This window comes from Ovis aries, chromosome 18 (genome assembly GCF_016772045.2).
Source record: "Ovis aries strain OAR_USU_Benz2616 breed Rambouillet chromosome 18, ARS-UI_Ramb_v3.0, whole genome shotgun sequence".
Classification (NCBI taxonomy): Eukaryota; Metazoa; Chordata; class Mammalia; order Artiodactyla; family Bovidae; genus Ovis; species Ovis aries.
In genome coordinates this window covers 58,803,487-58,819,276 of record NC_056071.1, presented here as the reverse complement: position 1 = coordinate 58,819,276, position 15,790 = coordinate 58,803,487, and the positions used below count along the sequence as shown (strand labels likewise).

The 15,790-nt window shown below is 49.9% G+C and overlaps 1 protein-coding gene across 3 annotated transcripts in view; it reads right to left on the bottom strand.

Annotated features, from left to right (window-relative positions):
- The window catches only part of BDKRB2 (bradykinin receptor B2), a 76,986-nt gene extending 63,513 nt beyond the window's left edge, over positions 1–13,473 (bottom strand). For all 3 annotated transcript variants that reach the window (XR_003585763.2, XR_009597129.1, XM_027957373.2), the window contains exon 1: positions 13,158–13,473. The gene's annotated coding sequence lies outside the window, so the exon portion shown is untranslated. The remainder of the gene's footprint in view (positions 1–13,157) is intronic.
- Positions 13,474–15,790: the final 2,317 nt, after the last annotated feature.

Sequence of the window (15,790 nt, the reverse complement as noted above, 5' to 3'; positions counted from 1 at the left end):
CTCAAGCACAAAACAGAGTCTTTGCTTCTCTGAATTTGAAGTCCTAGCAGCATAACTGCTTTTGAATGTTTGCTGAATTGTATTGCTATTAGCAGTAGTGAGCTCCCTGTCACTGGAAGAATTCAAGTAAAGTCTGGGCAGTGTTTTTGGTGTATTTGGACCAAGCTTCCTTAAATGCTATGAATTTAGCCCCAGGGAGTACATGTGGTTGTCCCATCTAACCCCATGGCTTCCCTGCCCCTCAGCCTTTCTGGTTTGAGACATATATATTATTATTTTTTAGCTTTTTAGTTTGTATTGGAGTATAGCTGATTAACAACCGTGTGATAGCTTCAGGAAAGGAACTCAGTCCTATATGCAGGTATCCATTCTCCCCCACACTCCCCTCGCATCCAGGCTGCCACATGACATTGCGCAGAGTTCCATGTGCTATAGACTAGATCCCTGTTGGGTGTCCATTTTAAATAGAGCAGTGTGTACATGGACGCGTATCTTGAATTTGTATGATGTGAAGGTACTGGAATTGCCCACTGTCAGTAGATTCACAGACCTGATCTCCCTTAATTCCCCAAGAACACTACAGCAGCGTCACTCTGAGTGTGACACCATCCAACTTCAGGGTGAAAATGTACTTCAGAGAGGTCAGTGTTGCTGTTTTAGTCTCTAAGTCGTATTCGTCTCTTTTGTGACACCATAAACTGTAGCCAGCCAGGCTCCTCTGTTCATGGAGTTTTCCAGGCAAGAATACTGGAGTGGGTTGCCATTTCCTTTTCCAGGAGATCTTCCCAACCCAGGAATCAAACCCATGTCTCCTGCATTGACAGGTGGATTCCTTCCCACTGAGCCACCTGGGAAGAGAGGTTACTAATCCCCCAAAAGCCACCCAGCTGTGAAGCAAGGTTTGGCCTTAGACCACCCAACCTCTGCACTTACTCCACCCTCCCTAGGCGGCCTTCTCCTAGTGGGCGTCAGGGGGAGAAGTAGCGGGGAGCTGAGGGGACTGGTATCTCCCTCCTATAACCCTACAGAGGAACTGTAGTTTGCAGCTCAGCTGGCACTAGGGGGCTGTGTGTCCTGGTCCGGGGCCCCGACACCCCCACAGACACTGCTTGCAGGCCCCCAGGGCTCATCACTCCTAGTGCTAAAGCAGCTGGAAATTTCCAACTCTTTGAATTGGGGTGGAGGAGCATTTCTGACATGCATGAGTTCGCCTAGTCCCCGGCTATGAAACAGTTCGGGAAGCAGAAGGAAGAGCCTGGGAGATGCCCCGCCTGGCCCATGGGGGGCCTGGGCCAGGGGGAGGCCACGCCCAAGCTGCTCACCCTCCGGCACACTCCATTCAAAGGCCAGGAGGGAGACGCAGGACCACAGATCCGTGCCTCTTCTCACTGCTCGGTCCCTGGACCTCTAGGAACCTTGGTTTCCTTATTGCTGACATGGGATTGATGATTCGTAGGCAGTCAACTGGGCTTCCCTGGTGGCTCAGTGGTCCTGCAACGCAGGAACCCCAGGTTTGATCCCGGGGTCAGGAAGAGCCCCTGGAGGAAGGCATGGCAACCCACTCCAGTATTCTTGCCTGGAGAATCCCATGGACAGAGGAGCCAAGCGGGCTATAGGTCATGGGGTCTCAAAGAGGTGGACGCAACTGAAGTGACTTGGCACCCACGTGGGCACTCAATTAGGGATTACTCTTATAAGAGTGAGACACCACACTGTCCACCATCTCCAGCTCCTGGCTGCCTGGCCCTGATACCTCAGGAATCCTCGGAGTTACGACAACAATAAAACAATCTGGTTTGCAGATGTTTAGTGGGCCAGTCACACGCTGAAGGAGGGAGGCTGGAGGATGAGAGCTTCTATGTCTTCTCTACATACAGAGGGTTGTATCAAACCTGCCCCCAGAAAATTGGATTTGGGGATAATTCAGTGAAGCAAATCAAGAACCTAAAAAAATACCCTTTACTTTTTGCTTGTTATTTCTGAAAACAATCAAAAGGACAGGAAAAGCCTCCCACCCTTGGATTAGGGAAATAAGAAACAAGCAAACAATTTTCAGACTAGAAGTCTGATTAAACAATTGAACAGTGATGCTCCAAGGAGTTCACCAAAAGAGAGTGAACACTTTGCAGAGAATGTCAGGTGGGGAAAACGCTGGGCACTAAATCATATGTATAACACAGCAGGAATAAACTCTGGAAGGCAGAATACCAAATTACTACTACTAATAACCAGGCCTCCCAGGTGGCTCAGTGGTAAAGAATTCGCCTGTCAATGCAGGAGCCGCACGAGACTCGGGTTTGATCCCTGAGTTGGGAAGGTCTCCTGGAGGAGAAAACAGCAACCCACTCCAGTATTCCTGCTGGGATAATCCCCTGGACAGAGGAGCCTGGCGGGCTACAATCGTGGGGTTGCAAAGAGTCAGACATGACAGAGCCTGCACACATGCCCTACTAATAATTAGTCATTATTGCAAACGAGCAATGGAATGCTGGGTTCCCTTTCTGTTCCCTTCATTCTTTGTAGTAGCCTTCACATTTTCTGTGAAGAACGTTGATTACTCTTGGAAGAAAATTATTTAAATAAGCCAAGTTTTCTCTTCTATTTGTTCTTGGTTTAGCTTGTATAAGAGATAATCAGACAGCTCAAGTTCAAAGAAAAGACTCTGCTTACACGAAAACTGGTAAATCAATGAGCAATCAGGTTTTCATTTAGAATGAAATGGTTCGTGCATTTATGAGCTGTGTCTTCAATGATTTCCTGTCTTACCCAACCACCAGTCCTGAGCATGAGACAGCCTGGGACTTGGGACCCTTTGCTGCAGCGCTGCAATGCTTGCGTGAGAACACACTACATCTCCCCTAGCTACGAAACACAAAGAAAGTGACAGGGACTAAAAATAGCTGTGTGCATGTGCAGTTGGTACAAATTTCAGACAAGAAGACACAAAAAGAGCAAAAAACCCAACTGCCAGATCTGAAAAGTCTGGGACAAAAACAGGGTGTCAGGAGCAATGGCCCTCCAAAGGAATGGGCAAAACACCTAAGCCATCCCTGGACACCCTCCCACCCTTATCCTGTCTAAGGAACCAGCTCACCTCACCTTGGGGACCAAGAAAGGGAAGATTATCTGTTCTAGTTCTTCCCTGCTGCATCAGGGACCCCTATAAGGTCTTGCCTGAATTTCTTGTCCAGCTTCTAGTCAATTCTTATTGACTGGGGAGTGCCAGGAACCCTGGTCGGTATCAAGCAGGTGGAATCACGGGCTTCTAAGAACCCAGGAAAGAGCACCTGGATGGGGAGTGACTGAGGGAAACTCTGGGGGAGGTGGGATTTTCTTGCTCCACCAAAGGCCACTTACTGTCACAGGATTCAGGCTGATTCTTTGCATTTGGGGTCCCAAGGAACCAAAAACATCCTTCCCCAGCCTCTGTTCCTCCTTCTGACTCATGTCTCTGTCACCCAGGTTTCATCTTTGGGTGGCTTTCTCATGACGACAGCAAGGATGGCATGTTCCCTGAGCCCTTTCTCATTCAGCGTGGCTCTCTGCTGCCTTCCCTGGAGGAAGACCATTCACTATCGCAGCCTGCTTCTCTCCTGAGTCTGGAGATGCTCCTCTGTTGGGTTGGATGTGTTTGCTGCTGTGGGAAACCCTTCCTTTGCATGCTGCCCGCCACTTTCCCTCTCTCCCCACCTCTGGGTTATCTGGTCACCCATCCTTCCCCCCAACTTCCCCCTGCCCCCGTCACCGCCCAGAGCATCCTCAGGCCAGCTCCTGCCTTTGTGCAGCAAACGAAAGAGGCTGGGAGGTAGCATCTGTTTGGGGGCTTCCAGATCTCAGCTATGACAATTACCAAGAGGTGTGACTGAGCCAGTGGCCCCCCTCTGGGCCTGGGTCCCCCCATTTGTACAACTGGGGTCATTATGTCCTGCCTGCAAGTAGTGGCGAGGACCCAATGGGATCAGTCCTGGATCTCATTAATGCTCAGCTCCCTTCCCCACCTTGGAGTAACCGCTGCCCCAGAGGCCCCCCAGACCCAGGAGTGTTTCGTGTGGTAACTCTCCTAGGGGCCCACCTCCACTCCCTCAGTCCCAGCCACCACAATCCACATACACTCAAAAGAAATTCCCCAGGCAACTTGCAAGGAAAGTCCCCACAACTGTGATTTATTTTTGCGGTAAACACACATGTCCACTGCTAGGGACATGTAAGGTGGTCCAATTAGGGCACTCAGCACTCAGATGGGGTTTGGAGATGACACCCTAGAGTGGGAAGCACCCGGGCCTGGGCCCAGATTTTCCCCAGAGTGTCCAGCCCCTGCCCCTCTTTCCCCGTCTTCTCTCCCTGCCTCTCCCCCACCCCCTGCCAGTGGCAGGGCTTGTCTCCTCATGGCTGGCCGGAATGCACCTCCTGATTCCCACCCTGACATCTTGGCCTGCCCAGGGAAGCACGATGTCCTTGAGGGGGAACCAGACCAGGCCCCGAGCACAAGGCGGGTGGGCTCAGGCCAGCAAGCCCCTGAGCATCTCTGTCCCCTCAGAGAATGTTTCCTCCACTCCTGCACGGGGGCAGCTTTGTCAGGGGTATGGCGGCCACGATGCCTGTGTCTGGGCTCCAGCCTCGTCTAGCCCACCACCTGTCCTTCCCCATTTAGACGTGCCCTGCACTTTACAGGTCCGGAGCCTCCTGGGAGAGAACTTGACCTCTGTCCACAGTGACAATGTACAGCCTGCAACAGCTAGGAGGGTGCTTCAGGCCCCCTTGCACGCTGCAGCCTGACGCTCTGCTAGGCACTGAAGTGGGGGCTGGAGATAGACAGATGGCTGAGGTGAGCCCCTGGCCTTTGAGGGGCTCATGGACTGCAGGAGAGACAGACACACAGACGGCTCCAACACAGCATGACTGGTCCTGTCACTAAGGGGCCAAAGGCCATTGTTGGGGCACTGAGGAGAGACCTAGCCCTCTGGGAAGGGTGTAGAAGACTTCCTGGAAGGAAGGATCCCTTCGTCTTAAAGGCTGACTAGGAATAAGGCAGGTGAAGAAGCTCAAAGAAGACGCGGAAAAGCGTTGTAGGCATGGAAACAGCATGAAAGAAAGCTCAGAGGACTGGAGAGGTCATGTGCATAGGATCCTGGGTAGCTCAGATTTTCTTTGGTTTCACACCAGCTTTGTCCCCTCTCAGCTGAGAAGGGTCAAGCCGTCCAATACAGTTTCAGCTCCACAGTTGGGTGTTCCTGCTTTAAGCTTGGGAAGTGCCCCATCTCTAAGTCTCTTGGCAGCTTTATCACAGGCCCTTTTCATAGCTCAACCCTTGGAGGCTGGTGTGGGGAAAGGCCTGCCTTTGCTTTCCCTTACATGGGGTTTTCTTTTCAGTGAGCCTATGGGGGATGGATGTGGTGGGGGGAGCACAGGCCCTCGTAAATCTGCTCTGAGAGTTCTTTCACCACATTATAAATAGCTCAGTTCTACCCTGGTGGCCTTCACTAAGCCTGTACTTCCCAAGGTGCAAAGCAGAGCCTTGAATTCAAATGCCCACAGGGGCCTGCTAAGGTGGGGTAATGGAGATACCAGATGCTCGTGCTGGGTGAGCAGTGGGCACCTGGAGGCTCAAGGTCTTACCTAAAGAGCTGAGTGTGTGAGATGGATGAAACTGGAGCCGATTATACAGAGTGAAGTAAGCCAGAAAGAAAAACACCAATACAGTATACTAACACATATATATGGACTTTAGAAAGATGGCAATGATGACCCTGTATGTAAGACAGGAAAAAAGACACAGATGTGTATAACGGACTTTTGGACTCAGAGGGAGAGGGTGGGATGATTTGGGAGAATGGCATTCTAACATGTATACTATCATGTAAGAATTGAATCGCCAGTCTATGTCTGACGCAGGATACAGCATGCTTGGGGCTGGTGCATGGGGATGACCCACAGAGATGTAATGGGGAGGGAGGTGGGAGGGGGTTCATGTTTGGGAACGCCTGTAAGAATTAAAGATTTAAAAAAAAAAAAAAAAAGAGCTGAGTGTGGCCAGGTGGGGGGATTCAAATTCAGCCTTGCCAGAGACACCTGCATTTCTAGAGCAGCTGGCAATCTAAGCTTTTTTTTTTTTTTGACATATCCTAGTTTTGGACTTCCCTTGTGGCTCAGTAGGTAAAGAATCTGCCTGCAATGCAGGAGACCTTAGTTTGATCCCTGGGTTGGGAAGATCCCCTGGAGAAGGGAAAGGCTACCCATTTCAGTATTCTGGCCTGGAGAATTCCACGGACTGTAGAGTCCACGGGGTAGCAAAGAGTGGGACACAACTGAGCGACTTTCACGTTCACACATCCCAAGTTTAAAATATTGACCCTTTTAAAAAGGACCAGTGGCTACATACTTAGCACATCTGTGAGGCTGTTGGTCCATGGGACCTGATGAGACTTACACATAAAATGGTGAAGCAGGCCCTGGGCCACGGCACTGGGCAAGGCCTTTAGCTCTGCTCTCCCGCCTTCAGGGACATGGAACACCCACCCTCCCACCCGGCACTTCCTCCCCTCCCCACCAGAGAGCAGGAGGCCAGGATGGAAAGAAGGCCTTCATGGGGCTGACAGAAACCTCTAGCCAAGCAGAACCTCCTTCCCACGGCCTGAGAAGGCCAGGATGCTGAGCCCCAGCTCTGCTGCAGGCCACTCTTGACCATCAATGAAGTGACTGCTCATCACTCCCTCAACTTAGAATTCTCCACGTAGCACAAATCACTTCCTGTATTTCCTTCTCCTCCCTTATTTTCAAAGAGCCAGGTCTTGGTTTTCCCTTAGATGAGATACTAATATTAACATTTTTTCCCCTTTCTACTTAATCATCTTGTTTTGTCACCATTAGTTTTTCTCCTACATCTTTTTCTTTCTTCTAATTTTTTTGGGTCTATCTAACTTCATTACTTTGCCAACAAAGGTCCGTCTAGTCAAGGCTATGGCTTTTCCAGTGGTCATGTATGCATGTGAGAGTTGGACTGTGAAGAAAGCCAAGCGCCGAAGAATTGATGCTTTTAAACTGTGGTGTTGGAGAAGACTCTTGAGAGTCCCTTGGACTGCAAGAAGATCCAACCAGTCCATCCTAAAGGAGATCAGTCTTGGGTGTTCATTAGAAGGACTGATGCTAAAGCTGAAACTCCAGTACTTTGGCCACCTGATGCAAAGAGTTGACTCATTGGAAAAGACTCTGATGTTGGGAGGGATTGGGGGCAGGAGGAGAAGGGGACGACAGAGGGTGAGATGGCTGGATGGCATCACTGACTCGATGGACATGAGTTTGAGTGAACTCCTGGAGTTGGTGATGGACAGGGAGGCCTGGCATGTGGTGATTCATGGGGTCGCAAAGAGTCGAACACGACTGAGTGACTGAACTGAACTGAACTTCTTGAACTGAACATTTTATTCATTGACTTGTGATCTCTGCTGTTTATGTATAAAAATAATATGATAATCTTTATAATAATAATTATTTTAACACGAATTTTCCTATGAAGATGGCTTTGGCTGCATCCCGTAAATTTAATTCAGAGAAGGCAATGGCACCCCACTCCAGTACTCTTGCTTGGAAAATCCCATGGATAGAGGAGCCTGGTAGGCTGCAATCCATGAGGTCGCTAACAGTCGAACACAACTGAGTGACTTCACTTTCACTTTTCACTTTCATGCATTGGAGAAGGCAATGGCACCCCATTCCAGTGTTCTTGCCTGGAGAATCCCAGGGACGGCGGAGTCTGGTAGGAGGCCATCTATGGGGTTGCACAGAGTCGGACACAACTGAAGTGATTTAGCAGCAGCAGCAGCAGAAATTTGATTAACCATGTTCTTATAACTAGTTACTTCTCAAAGATCTATAACTTTACTTTTGATGCTCTCTGATAGAAGAGTTCTGAGGAAGAGTGTTTTGTAAAATTTACAGTGATTTGTTGTGCTTCGTTTCTGTATTTGGCGTTAATTTCCACAATATTGTCAAGTGATGCAGCCTGTAAGAGAGCTATTTTAAACTTTTCCTTAGGGCCTAGAACATAGTCAATTTCTATCAATATTCCTTAGAATGTATTGACTCTGTCGAGTACAAAGTAACATAATTATCATTAACATCATAATTTATAATAATATATTACAAATACAATATATAATTATATATATATATATACTCTTCAGTTCTTCTAATGATTATCTTTACATTTTTAACAAATATATTAAATCTTGTGTTCACCTGTTAGCATTAATAGTAAAAGCGTAACTCTTCTTCCAGCTAAGATAAAATATTTAGTGTAAGTCAACCATGGTGGTGGTAGTGGTGGTGGTTTAGTCACTCACTTGTGTCCAACTCTTTGCAGCCTCATGAACTGTAGCACACCAGGCTCCTCTGTCCATGGGATTTCCCAGGTAAAAATACTGGAGAGAGTTGCCACTTCTTTCTCCAAAATCAACAATACTTCAATTTTAAAAATCTTTAGCACACTTTTCTTTCTCCCTTCTTTTTCTTTTCCCATTTTCAGATGTAGCTGAAATCATAAGAGACTTTTTGTTCCAGATTATTTCCTAATTTTTACAGTTATTTAAGCATGTAGCTGCTCAAACAGTTACAAAGCTTCACAATCACATTACCTCCAATCTGTTAGCCATACCTTAGAACTGAACTGGTTTAACTGATCAACTACTCTTCCCCTGTAACAGGTCTTTCCTTTTCTTGAATTATTTGTTGGGGTTAATTTCATCAAATTTGGCTGGGGAAGGTGCGATCTCAGAGGCTCTGGAAAGACCCCAGAGAGCCTCCCTCGGCAGTCAGGGTGTCTTTCCTGCTGTGCAGGCATTCCCAGTAGGCTGTGTCAGTCTTTTCCCAGGAGGGGCTTCCAGTTGGGTGGGGGAGGCAGGACACCACATGGTGTTTCCTGAGCCCCAAATCCCAGTGCAGGGGAGCTACGCTGGGAGCTGTCTGGGGCCCTGAGTTCTCAGGGACAGTGTGTCTGTCGGTTCCTGAGATGAGATGGAAGGGACAGTGATGGAACCCGAATTAGAAGGTTTGGGGACCCCGAATCTCAGCTATGGGGATTAAGAGGATGGGTCTGGGGTTGGTGACTTTGGGGCCTGGGGCAGGGACAGGGACCAAGTTCCCCTCGAGTTTGCTTCCCCAGAAAGCCCCTTGCTAAGGCAGTGTGGTCCACAGCTGGTCTTTCCTGGTCAGGCCACACCCACCCTAGAGTGTGGTCGCCTGGGGACCCGAAGGAGGGAAGAGGAGATGCGATGTCACAGGTACACATCAGCACAGCAACAGTCACAGAGGCCCCGGGGCTGCCCGATGCCTGGCACTCTACAGTTCATAATGCCCCATGGGGTGTCCAGCACAGGTACTGCTGATTTCGTGAGGTTCAGAGAAGCAAAGTGACCTCACTGAGGTGTCTCAGCCTGCTAGCAAGTTTGGATCGAGGTCTGGAAGCCAAATCTCTGTGACCACCCCCCTTCCAGCCCAGTGTTCCACTGGCCGCAGAGATCAGAAGGGGCCCAGTGGCGCTAGGGTGTGTGGAGTAGAAACCCGAATTTTAAGCCCTCAAGGGAAGACTGACAGGGATCCAGCTGTCGCCACCCACAGATGCACTGCCTAGGAATAAGGAGTCTAGGTGTACACTACGGGGTGACTGTTCCCTGGGAACAGGCTGCAATGACCCCACTGCAGGGCAGACAACACCCTGGTGGTCTTAAAGGCTGTCCCTCTGCTAGGTGGGCACCTGCAGTGAACCTGTCCCCTAAGCCCACTTGCACTGCATCAACACCCTCTGAGCTAACCCCCCTTGGTCCTCAGAAGCAAGAATGACTATCCCCATTGTACAGATGAGAAAACTGAGGCTCAGAGAACTCCAGCAGGAAGCAGTCAGAATTTGAACCCAGAGACCATGCTTGTTCCACTCTGCTTTGTGCACTGATGATTTTTTTTTTTTTCTAGAGGGGGTTTGCATTTTTCTAGCCTCCAGAGCCCTTGAGATCCCAGAGTCAAAGGAACACCTTACTCCTTGGGTTTGTTCTGAAAAGTGTGTTTTGATTGAGGAGCTGTAGATGTTTTGCTCAGGGAGGACCCATAGGATGAGAATTATACAGTCCAACTCCAAGAGATAGAAAGTGGGCCAGTGGTTAGTGGAAGAGGGATTTAGCTTCAGTCTAAGTAAGGAAGGACTTTTTAACACTACAATCCTCCCAAGATGAAGCAGGTAGACTTAAAAAGTAGTGAGCTTCCTGTTCCTGAAAGCATGTGCACTAAGACGGTTACTTGGAGTTCAGGGGGCTCCTGGGCTGGGCGGGCATCAGAAGTGATGTCCTGAGTCTTAGTATAAAGTCTTAGGAAGTTTTGCTCATTAGACTCACGGGATACCCTACGTGCCTTCTGAATCTTCAAAACACTGTGTGTGTTTAAAAAAATTTAAATAGACTTTATTTTTAGAGCAGTTTTAAGTTCACTCATTGGAAAAGACTCTGATCCTGGGAGGGATTGGGGGCAGGAGGAGAAGGGGACGACATAGGATGAGATGGCTGGATGGCATCACTGACTCGATGGACGTGAGTCTGAATGAACTCTAGGAGTTAGTGATGGACAGGGAGGTCTGGCGTGCTGCGATTCATGGGGTCGCAAAGAGTCAGACACAACTGAGCGACTGAACTGAACTGAACTAAGTTCGCAGAAAAATTGAGCAGAAAGTACAGAGTTTCCAAATATTGTACCTCCCGCTCCACATGTGCACAGATCAACATCCTGCACCCAGAGTGCTGTGTCCTTACAGTCCTTGAACCTACACTGATACATGGTGTCACCCAGTCTATGGTTTACACTAGGGCTCTCTCTGGCTGTTGTACATTCTATGGAGTTGGACAAATGTATCATGACATGTATCCACCATCATGGTGTGCTGCGTGCTGTGCGGCACACAGGGCATCAAGGCCTCAGCCAGGTACGGAACCCAGGCCCCCTGCAATGGAGGCGTGGAGTTTTAACCACTGAACCGCCAGGGAAGACCCAAACCGCTATAATTTCATGCAGAGTAGTTTCACTGCCGTAAAAAATCCTCTGTGCTCTCTGTGTTCATCCCTCCCTGCCCTCAGCTCTGGCAAACACTCATCTTTTCACTCTCTTCATAGTTTTGCCTTTTCCAGGCTGTTATGTAATAGGAGCATTTTCAGATTGGCTTCTTTAACTTAGCAACATGCTGTAGGCTGGTAGTGCTTGCTAAGTGATCAGTATTCACTTATTCATTTATCCATCCATCCGTTCATTCATGCATCCACTATTTAGTCATTCAGCAAATACTGACTGGCGTCTGCTTTATACTAGGCACGGTTTAAGAGCAGGCAAGGTGGCTGTGAATGGGACAGATATGCTCCCTGCTTTTATTTTGAAAACCAGAATCCCCTGCTGGGTCTGCAGCCCCCCTCCCTCCCGTGCCCCGGGTGCACCCTCTCTGACCCTGAGGTGGCACAGGTCAGAAAGACAGCCCTTAGTCTTACCCTCGGACGCCCTCTGAACTTTTTATCCAGACAGAATCATTGTGTTAGCAGAGACCACGTGGCACAGCTGTTTCCCCTGTTTGATGCCATGGGACAGCATCTCCCCGATTCTGCCTAATCCCAAGTCCTTATATCTCACCATCGGTGAATCATTAGAACCTCCTCCTTCTTATAAGTGATAGACTTGAGTCACCAAGAGGTTGAGGACTTCCGAGACCCTAAGCGAAGGGCTTTGCTGGGTTGCATCCTGACTCGGAGGCTCTTTTTCCTCATCTGTTCCGTGAGGACCCCAGAGCCCATGATTGCAGGGGTTTTGTGAGTTCAGGTCAGAGCAGGGATGAGACCCTGTAGTCCTGTGTGCGGGGCCAGCACAGAGCCTGCGTTTACAATGTTTTCAAAACTGCTTCTCCTGGCTCCAACCCCTGTTTGGCTCCTGTTCTGAGCAGGAGAACAATAAACGCGCCCTTCAAGCTTTTGGGTCTCCTGTTGTGGAATATCCCCACCACTTCCAGTACTGCTGGGGCACAGAAGGACACAGAACGCAGCAGGACTCCAGCGACCTGTGGGGCTGCACACTCTACCCCCCAGCCAGCCAAGCCCTTCTCTTGCTGCAGAGGAGGAATATGGGGCAAGGTTGGTCCTGCCCCCACCTCCCCCGACCCCCTGCAACGGCTCATACCTGGGCCGGAGCTCCCACTTCCTGAGGTTGTCGGGAGACGCAGGGAGCCTAACTCAGAGAGGCACATTCTAACTTGCCCCGGGGAGAGCAAAGGCCCACCTCCCACCCTGACCCAGGCTGGTAAAACGACCTGCCCTTGGCAGCTCTGATAACGGCTACGGTTTATTGAGCACCTACTGCATACGTGACACTTAATCAGCCTATTTCTCTCTTGGCCACCACCCTGCCAGTCAGCTTTCTGGCTCAGGAAACTAGAAGAAAAATGGACGCAAACACGTTACCCAGGGGGTGAGAGCAGAACTTGGTGCCAAGTAGGTCTGGATGCAGAGCTGATGCTCTGAACCAAGGCACTGTTTCAGCCCTCCATCCTAGCCACCCAGGACCAGACAGGAGGGATGAGAAGCTCATCTGAATCATCACAGCCACCTCAAATGCAAATCAGCGAAAGTTTACAACCCCTTCCATCTGTGCTCTGAATAACTCCAGCCACCCCGGGAAGTAGGTGAGCAGGGTACTTTACAGATGAGAAACTGAGGCTCAGAGAGGTTAAGTAACTTGTCCAGGGTCACACAGGGCCAACGAGCGGCAGGGCTGTGAGTGCAAAGCCAGGTTCTGGAGTCTAAACGCCACACCTTTCCCACTGCACCTCACTCGCTTCTCCCTGCTTTAGTGCAAGAATCCACCCGGACCCTATAAAATCAGACCGCTAAATTGCTCACACAAACACATGCCTGCCTGCCTGTCTCCTCAGTTCAAAAAGAAGACACACCTAGAACAAAACAAGAACATTTCTCTTGCTGGGAACCTTTCCTGTTACTTGTAGGGAAGGAAAGGAACTTTTCCAAGCTCCCCAGCAGCTGAACAAAACTTCTCTCCCAGCCTGGGGATCAGCCCCCAGTGTGTCAACCATCTGCCTACCTCCCTCTGTGTTGGGTCTGCCTGTCCAGCCCCCGCCCAGCACCCACCTTGTCTGGAGCATGATCGAGGACACCTCCGTGGCTCCCTCGTCCAGCGAGGCTGCTCCAGGTCCCCAGTCCTCCCAGGAGCCTCCGGAGCGGAGCTGAAGTGGCAGCGGGAACAGCTCATCTTTCAAGGGCTGGGTCGTGATGTCATCGCCCTTCTGGGCACTTCCTCCCTCCACCTCCAGCCTAGCCCAGTGTCTGGGACACTCCAGCTTCTGCCCAGCGCCCTGCCTAGCCAGGATGGCTACAGTTTCTAGAACCCAGACCTGCAGAGGCAAGGCAGGGAGGCTGCGGCTGCCCGGGGCTCCTCCTGGCTTCTGAGCCGGGGGAGCTGGGCGAGCCGCGTGGAAGACTTCCAAGTTAGTCCGGGGAGTGTTCTATTGTGTAGACAGGCTGCCCTTGAGAGGCTCCGGTTGGCAAACGTTCTGCGCTCCGAGTCAGCCCGGGGTTTTCAGCCCTGCTTCCCTAGCGAAAAGCCCCGGGCAAGTGACTTAACCTCTCTGAACTCTGAAATGGAGCTGATGGTGACAATACTCAGAGGGGGTGTGGTGAGGATTAGGAACAGTCCTGACAAGCATTTGACTTTTACTGTGGCAGGCGCTTTGTAAAGACATAAATGCATTCACTCAGCTAATCCTCCCTGGAACCCAGGCAGTGTGGCTCCAGAGTCTTTTCTTAACCACTTTCCCATTCCTTTTCTCAATTAAATGAAACTATGGATGTGAAAATCGGATACCTAGCAGGTGACCCCTAAAATACTAGCTTTCTTCTTTCTGGTGTTGAGGTAGGTAGCTGACACACTCCACAAGCGAACACATTTTTCTAAATAGCAATGAGTCACGATTTGTTTTTCCTAGGTGGTTGTTTTGTGTCTGAGTTTAGGTATAAACAGTGGGCATTTACACGGAAGGTAGAAGCAGAGTTTGACCAGGGAGGCAGGGAGTTCTGATTTTTTTTTTTTTCAATGCCATCTATGGAATGCAGGTGGAGAAGGCAATGGCAACCCACTCCAGTGTTCTTGCCTGGAGAATCCCAGGGATGGGGGAGCCTGGTGCGCTGCCATCTATGGGGTCGCACAGAGTTAGACACGACTGAAGCAACTTAGCAGCAGCAGCATGGAATGCAGGAGACGTGGGTTCAATCCCTGAGTCGGGAAGATCTCCTAAAGAAGGGAATGGGTACCCATCTTAGTACTCTTGGCTGGAGAATCCCATGGACAGAGGACACTGGTGGCTACAGTCCATGGTGTCACAGAGTTGGATACGACTGAGCAGCTAACATACACAGACATACACACACAGAAACACACACCACATGCTTCCAAAGGAATGATGGCAGTAGAAACTCAGAAACATCTTCAGAGATAGAAGACCTGTCCCGGTCCTGTTTCCCGGTGACACTTAGGGGGGTTTGTGCTCCTGAGACTCAGCCATTTTGGGGGGGCTGTCTGGCTATGGTGTCCTCTCACTTAAACACTGATTGACTTTCTTGGCTTCTCCCTGGAGACTTACTGACAATCCACAGCACTTAACACTCCCGAAGCTTAGAAGCTGGAAAGTGCACGGGCCTTCAAATGTTTTTGAAAACAAGTCTTAAAGGCTTTCTTTTAAAACAGAGAAGATAACATGGGCCTGGGGGAACTGGGGGATAGACGGAGGGTCAGAACCCCACTTTCTGTCTCCCCTTCGCTTGAAACTTCTCTCTACCAACTCTTGAAACCAGCAGTGGAATCCGACTTGATCATCAGATAGCCACCTGATGTGAAGAGCGACCCATTGGGAAAGACCCTGATGCTGGGAAAGATTGAAGGCAGGAGGAGAAGGGACCGACAGAGGATGAGATGATTGGATGGTATTACCGACTCAAGGGACATGAGGTTGAGCAAACTCCAGGAGTTGGTGAAGGACTGGGGAGCCTGGCATGTTGAAGTCCATGGGGTCACAAAGAGTCGGACATGACTAAGCAACTGAACAGCAACAATCATCAGAGAGATGGGGAAGTTCTGGAAAGGTTTATGGGGAGATCTGGGGTTTAGGCCTAGCTTGGCTATAAACTGGTCACATAAACTTGATTGTGGTCCCTTCCCCAAGCTGGTGTCTCAGTGACTCCTCTGCACAGTGACTGGTTCTACCCTGCCAGAACTCCTTAATCTGAGGCTTCTGACCTTCCAGGTGGGGGCAGGGCTCTGTGGACAGAGCTGCCCAGGGTCTACCCGGCCTCTAACGTGGTATACAGAACAGTGCTAAGGGCTTTTTCTGGGAGAGAGGATCTATAGTTTTCATCACATCACTGAAATGATCTTTGATGATCCAAAGCATCTTCAGACCCCTGGACGTCAGATAGAGACCTGGTGGAGTCCCTTCCAGCTCCCATATTCTAGGGTTCTTCATCTACCGGATGAAAAATCCCCAGAGACCTGAATCCAGTGCCAATGCTTCTGTAAGTACTGTTGACTGAGAGAGCTCCAACAGGCATCTGTCCGTCTGTAGAAATCTCCGTCCACCACGTAACATAGTTTGTTGGTAGGGGAAAGGGGATGCTATCTTGACTCGGTTTTGAAGTCCTGGCTGGCAGCCGGGCAGTTCTCCTTGAACAGCTGGGCTCACACTCCCATCGCTTGTTCTCTCGGGATGTCA